The following is a 7232-nucleotide window of genomic DNA, read 5'->3' as shown; positions in this document are numbered from 1 at the left end:
CCACCCAGGCGCCCCCCGAGGATCCCTTTTTAATGTAAAAATTTCTCAGACTCCTCCACCCACTAAACAGACATAATAGTAGACATTTTTTAGAGACCATAAATTTAAAAAGCATAATGATCATAATGATTTAAGTAATGTTTTGAATCGTTTGAATTGTTTTAATGACAATAGCCTCTACGTATTTAAAAATAATGTATATATAAACAAAATGATGATTATGGTGATGATAATAAAGATAGCTAATATTTTGGGGGCCCTCCCATATGCTAGTAATTTTTTCCACTCATTCTCTTATTTAATCAAAAAATTCCTCCGATGAGTTCACTAGACCTCACCTTCACCTGGGCTCTACCACTTGGAGCTATCAGAATTTTGGTGATTTATTTAACCTTTCATTTCTAAAATAGAACGAATGTGGGATCAATCTCTTCAGGATAGTCAGGAGAATTAAGAAAATCACAACAAATAAAATACTTAACTTGTGCCTTCTACAAAATAAATACTACTTGAAAAAGAAATTCCCTGCAAGGTAGGCAATATTATTATTATTGCCTCCCCTTCATTTTATAGATGGGGCAATTGAGACTCAGAAAGGTTAAGAAACTTGTTCAAGATCTTAGCACTATCAAGTGGTGGAATTAGAATGGGGCCTAGGGCACTTGGTGCTTTGGATTCCCACAGCACCTTTTCTTACAAACAGAATTTATTTACATCACATCCTATATCTCCATCGTTCACTAAAATATTAGCCCTGCAAGGGCAGGGACTATGTTTTTGTTACCTATGTTTAATTACCAACATTAGACACACAGAATGTACTCAAAAATATATGAGTGTCAAAGATCATTGCAATGAGACTGAATCTGAATATAGTTTCAGGAAGAGTTTTATTTACCTGAATTATGTATTGAGATACGATTCTTTTGGTTTTTTGAACAATATCTGTTGGTGATTGAGAACAATTTGTTGTTGCAACCTAAATGCCCATTATTCATTGTACTCTGTTTGCTTAAAACAAACTCATCTCACAAATTGTCTAAAAATAGAACGCCCTTGCACTCAAGTAAAATTGAAGGTGTTTTAACTTTTCAGATAGGCACAGTAAAGGCCTTAAAAGTCATTATCGCAGGTTTTTGTTTTCTTTTCCCAGTGTGTTAGGAGTGTTAAAAAGGAAGTAGCAGGCCCCAAATGGAGTCATTTGTGCTAAACCCCACCTCAGCCAACTAAGGCTTAATACCTAACCTAACTGCAGTTTCAAGTAATATAACCTTTAACTAGTCACCCTGGAATTACTTGGTCATCAGTATGTCAGTAATCCATCTGTCAGGGCTTTCCTTTCCACTTGGGAAGGCAACATTGCCAGAAACAAAGCATTCTTTGCTAATAATTTCCTTTTTCCACCCCCTTCCTGTCTTTAAAAACATTTCCCTTTCTACAGCTCCAAGGATCTCCTTCCTATTTGCTGGATGGAATGCTGCTCAATTCATGAATTGTCGAATAAAGCCAATGAGATCTGAGAGTTCACTCAGTTGAAAAAAAAAATTTTTTTTTTTAACCAAGAGAGAACCTGTCAATTTACCATCCTTGATAGAGCTACTGCTGAGATGGGAGCATAAATCAAAACAGAATTCAGGGACTAGTTTCAAGAGAAAATTTCCCTGTACTAAATTTTTATTAAAATCATCTGGTTCTTCCAAAGAAAAAGAAGGACATTAATCCAAGGTGGTGTTCATTATTAACATTTGGCTTCTCTCACTGACTACCTATACGGTTAATTGGTTGAGCCAATTAACTTCCCATGATTAATCTTCACCGTGTAATATCAGCACTAGATCGCAAAGGCCCTTCTGTTTCCATCGCTTCGTAACCCGTATGTGGGTGAGCAAAAACCAGAAGAGCGACTTAGGTTTTTCTTCCCTCCCTCCGACGGGGTCTGGAGCCGACAGCCGTACAGTAAACCAGATCGAGTCTCCTGTTTTTCCAGCTAAGGAGGAGGCTCAATCTACTTCCGCACAGGCCCAGAGCCAGCAGCTCTCGGAGCAGCGCGGGGATGTTCACAGCATGCCGGGATGTGTGTTAACCCTCTCGTGACCGACGCGCGGCGCTGATAAACCAGGGTCGAAGTGGCATTCTGGGATATGTAGTCTTTGGTTGTTCGTTTGTGTAAGCGCCGCCAGGCTAAAGGGCCCGAGGTGACACCACAGACTCCGGCGGTCACATGACTCCAGCCTAGAGCGTTGATCGCACTGCGGCTCCCGCCCGGGCGAGTTCTCGCCCCCGCGCGGCCGTTGCCGAGGAGACGGCGCAGTCTCACGGCGCGTTGCCCCCTCTGCAGTCCCCCCGCCCCTCTTCTCCCACCACAATGAGATCTAAGATGGCGGTGGCTGCGGCGGTTGGCGCCGAGTAGCTAAGGTAGAGAAGGCGGCCATTGGGCCCTAGGCAGCCAAAGAACTTGTGGGCGCTCCCTGCTGCGGTCTCTAAGGGAGGACCGCTGGCGGGTCGTAGGGCCTGACCGCTACTCCACCCTTGGCAGGAGCGGCTGCTTCGTTTACAGGTAATGCTGCGCGTCCCCAGCCCTTGGCAACCAAGGGCAGCGCGGCGCAGGGCGGGAGAACAACGGCTCTGGGACACTTGCCCCTGTCGGGCCTGGCCTCGGGCCCACGCCTCTCTGTGGGCTTCTGGTCTTCTTGCTGCCAGCTTCAGGTCCCCTAAGCAGACAGTCCACCCCTTAACTCGGGCCGAACGACGCGATCTCCGGGTCAGCATCTAGGGACGCGTTAGCGTCTGCAGAACCCCCTTGTTGTCTCCCCTCCCCTCATTTTCTGGCCCCGAGGAGGAGGCCGCCCTGCGTCTGGGTTGCTCCAGGGGAATGGCCCTTGCAAGTGGAGGAAGCGGAGCGGGGGCTGTGGTTTGGTTGCCAGGGACAGGGCTCTAGTTCTCCATAGCAGGGGGCTTCAATGGCCTTCTTGTATGTGACTGCGCCCGCTCCCACCCCATTCCCAAATTCCATTCTGTGGGGCTCTCGATGTCCAGAATTTTGGGTGGAGAAGGCCAGGTGAGGAGCGACGCGACTTTTGCGTTGGGCTGCGAGCAGCGGATTTTTGCTGTCTGGGGTATTCTTAGAGCAGAAAGGCGGCGAGAGGCGTTCCTGACTTTGGCGAAGAGGTGGTGTATACTTGCGAGAGGAATGGTAATTTAACAGCTCTTCCCTTCCCCCTCCCATTGCTCCCCTTCTCCATGTCCTACTGTAGGTCCAGTAAGAAAGGGCCTAAGATGGGGAAAACTAAATGCCAAGGGGGATTCGGGGAAACATTGCTTGCTTTGCAGAAACTGGTGTTTGGGGATTGGACAGTAGGCCCTGATAGGGAGGCGGGTCATCCAAACTTTTCATCCTGCGGCCCACTCTTCAAGAGCTCGCCTTGTCCGTTTTGTTTTGTTTTTCTGTTTTTTTTTTTTTCTTCTCTTTTGAACGGTTTGAGGTTTGTGTCCTGTGCCCTGTGAGTAACGGATCGTATTTTGGCGTTGGAAGAAGCGGGCTTTCTGGGCACCCCTATCACCCCCGCCCCATAACTGCTTTCCAGACTCCGCCTTCTGGTATTCTCTGGTTACTGGAGTGGGTGTTGTAGAGCTTCGGGTGCACCTGCTCTTTTCTTTGCCTCTTACCTTCTTGGTGAGAGTGCTGGAAACCATTACAATACTGAGTTTTTGAACTAAAGGTAAACCTTGTGTGTATATGGTGACAAGTTTATTTTCTTTTAAGTAGCTAGCTTTTTTTTTTAATCATTGGATATACAAAGTTCTTAAATAGTTTGAGTGGCAGAAAGTTAATGACAATATGAGAAGTAAACGTTGGCATAGATATTTACATGATAATTAGGGTTAATGATTTTTATTACGTACCAAAGTAGCTATCCTAATGGATCACGTTGTTTGGTAGAATCTTACAAGTTTGGGGGATTTAAACATTTAAGTATATCACATTGTTTTCTAAAAGGATTAAAGTAACCAGTCTAAAATATTGATAAATTTGATGTTTCCTTTTCTGTTCATTTTTTAAATATTTATGTTATGTATATATAGTATTTGTTGTTCTGTAGTCCATAGTGTAAAGAATTCATTAAAGTGATTTTTTTTTTTTAAATCACAAGCAGGCAACAGCTTTGAAGTGTGAAGCAGGGAAGGAGCCGTTTCTGAGCTGTAAAACTAGTTTTTAAACAGGTAATTTGTCATCATTATATATGTTATGTTCTTTGTGGGGATTTTTTTGTTTGTTTTTTTGTCTTTTGGTTTTTTAGAAGATATTATTTATTTATTTGACAGAGAGAGGGAGTACAAGCAGGGGGAGCGGCAGGCAAAGGGAGAGGGAGAAGCAGTCTCTCCAACGAGCAGGGAGCCCAGTGTGGGGGCCCAGTCCCAGGACCCTGGGATCATGACCTGAGCCGAAGGGAGACGCTTAAGGGACTGAGCCACCCACACACCCCTATGTTATTTTTCTTTATATCACAGTTGGAAGACTTTATAATGGAGACTGCTGTCAGCATACTAGTGCATAGTTGAGGGCCCACTCTGTTTAGTAAACAGACCATCTGGGTTTGCTGCCCTGTGTGCCTTTTTGGCATGCCACTTTGGTCTGCTTTCATACTTTTGCTAGAAAAGAGGCATGTCATTCCTAATTATTAAATACTAGAATAATTTAAGCAATGCCTTTTGAAATGTCTTTGTCTTCACAGAATTTTTTAGCCCATTTGAGTTTGAATTTGTCCTATAACAGCTATTGGATTGCCTCTCTTTGCAAATCGGTTTAATCTTAAGTCATTTTCTGCAACTTTTCTATTAATTGACTTTTCAAAATTTTTATTCACAAATTCCTTTACTTTTTGAACTTGCTACATATACTGTTGACTGAAGTTGTGCTTTTTTTCTTTTAGGTGTCTAAAATTAAACATTAGTTTTTATGCACAGTGCATTGTCAAATGCTGGTTGTGTACAGTTACTCTCTGACCAGCAAAAAAAGGTCAATGAAAATTTATTGAGGGAAAGTTAAGTAATTATTTGCTAAGGACATTTTAGAAATTAAATGATGATCAGAAGAAATTTTTGCTGAAAAGTGTTTTAGAAATAATTTCTTTTTTAAGAAAAGTGCCACAGTCTGAATTTAATTACACTCTTAAAATTTTAAGACAACCTTGCATTTTCAAAATATAATCTGGTATATCCTTGCTTACCATGAAAGCAGATAAGTCCTAAGTTCCCTTATGAACTAAGCCAACTATCGTGAGAAAATACAGATTGGCAGTTGATTTATATCTTTATTATACTTTTAAGTATTTTCTTTAATTGGAAGACTAATAGGACAAGAAAAATTGAACTCAGGGTAGGTCAAATGTGAGTGTGTATTAGAGTTCTTAACACTAGAGTGATATAGCAGGCACTCAGTAAAATAAAAAGAATTATAAAACCAGTTATAATTTTCTTTTTAACACGTTAGGGAGGATGGGTGAGATGGAATAAAAATATAGGGCAATTATGTTAACTCACCTTAGAAGACCTTGATTTTCTCAGTAGAGTATTTGGCTTTTTGTAAAGGAGACAAGTGTATTTGACACTTGGGAAAAATAGAAAGCGTTTGTAATAATCTCACTAGGAAATTCATTTAGAAGCCAGCAAAGTACATAGCAATACATTCATCTTACAAATTTAATTGAGTGCCTACAGTGAGTGACTTAATGACTGTAAAGTACTAGAGATATGGCAGTGAGCAAAACAGACAAAGTACCTTATCTCATGGAGCAAACCTACATTTTGAAAGTGTGTTTGTATGTGTACAGTATAATATAGTATACCTTAATAGTGAACATAGCCAATGACATTTTATAACTATTTCTCTGCTCTTTGACAGTATGTGAGTAGAAGCAAGGAGAGCAGATAGTGGGGGTCATCCAGAGTTGAATTGATAGAATGGGCAAATAGGTGAGGAAGTTAAGGATGCTTGCAAGGCATTTTTGGAACAACTTACTTGGGTTTGTGTTTGGGGTTGAGTAAAGAAGCGAGGGATTAATGGATTCCTGGAAAGAAGAGTGGCCAAGGGACTGGAAGTTTGCAGCAGGGTCCAAAGCAGTTTCAGCAAGAATGACCAAGTGAAAGTAGTAGAAAGCAAGGACTTAAGATCAGAAGGGATTTCAGAACTTCAGAATCTTGGACAAATTACCAGTCTTGAGTGAAAATGGTATTGGAATAGAGAAGATAAGAGGGATGTTGGATCTCAATTCACAGTCTTAGAAAAATCAGGAAAGTAGGGAATGACGTGGAGGGTGAAATCATTAGCCATTTATTACCAAGAAAAGTGCAAGACTGTCTTGGAGAGGACAGTAGGAAGTGGTGCCACGGTAGGGAGAGTGATATTTTTGATGACTGATTTGTTCAAAAGGGAAAGGTTAAGCATTTGTTAAATGAGATGGTCTGTAAATGTGATCCTTTCCTCATGAATCTGGGGGATGAGGAAGAGTAGTACCACTTTTAGAAAGGATTGCTAAGGAAATAGTGCTTTTTTTTTTTTTTAAAGATTTTATTTATTTATTTGGCAAAGAGAGACAGCCAGCGAGAGAGGGAACACAAGCAGGGGGAGTGGGAGAGGAAGAAGCAGGCTCCCAGCGGAGGAGTCTGATGTGGGGCTCGATCCCAGAACGCTGGGATCACGCCCTGAGCCGAAGGCAGACGCTTAACGCCTGCGCCACCCAGGCGCCCCAGTAAATAGTGCTTTTAGAGGGATTTGGGATTTTATTGAACCCGAAGAAGTAGGAGGAATATTGGGAAACCAATGGAGGATGTAGGAAGTTTGTTTGTAATGGTCCAGTGGAAGGGGGTGATAGGAAGAGCTGATAACAGTGAGTATGGGATAGGCAGCAAAGACTGAGATTCCAAGTTAGCGTGGTAGCAGGGCCTACAGATACATTTGGATGTTATATGTAACCCATGACAAGGAAGCAATAGGTTTTGAATATAAACTGTAGGGGGGCAGAGGTCTTAGCAAGCAGAATTTAACTGACCTCAGTGTTCTCGCTTCTTTGAGCAAGGGCATATTTTTGTTGATATGAAATGCTCTACACAGAATAACTATATTGTAAGGTAGGCCTAATGCAATAGTTGGTACATAGTGAGGTCGAATAAAATTTTTGTTGACTGAAATAGTGTTATGTTTTGTTGCAGGTTTTTTATCCCCTTCCCCTCAA

The 7232-nt window shown here is 42.0% G+C and overlaps 1 protein-coding gene across 50 annotated transcripts in view; it reads left to right on the top strand.

Moving 5' to 3' along the window:
• The first annotated feature begins 2145 nt into the window (after window positions 1-2145).
• Window positions 2146-7232, top strand: part of PCM1 (pericentriolar material 1) — an 80615-nt gene continuing 75528 nt past the window's right edge. For 17 of the 50 annotated variants that reach the window (XM_057303465.1, XM_057303455.1, XM_057303451.1 and 14 more), the window contains exons 1-2: window positions 2209-2557; window positions 4152-4221. The gene's annotated coding sequence lies outside the window, so the exon portion shown is untranslated. Of the gene's footprint in view, window positions 2558-4151; window positions 4222-7232 lie in introns of all 50 variants that reach the window. The other 33 variants (XM_057303467.1, XM_057303458.1, XM_057303450.1 and 30 more) reach the window with 12 other exon arrangements.

Source organism: Ursus arctos, unplaced genomic scaffold, assembly GCF_023065955.2.
Source record: "Ursus arctos isolate Adak ecotype North America unplaced genomic scaffold, UrsArc2.0 scaffold_27, whole genome shotgun sequence".
In the NCBI taxonomy this organism is placed as follows: Eukaryota; Metazoa; Chordata; class Mammalia; order Carnivora; family Ursidae; genus Ursus; species Ursus arctos.
Note: the sequence above shows the minus strand (reverse complement) of the source record. Positions and strands in the feature narration are given on the sequence as shown.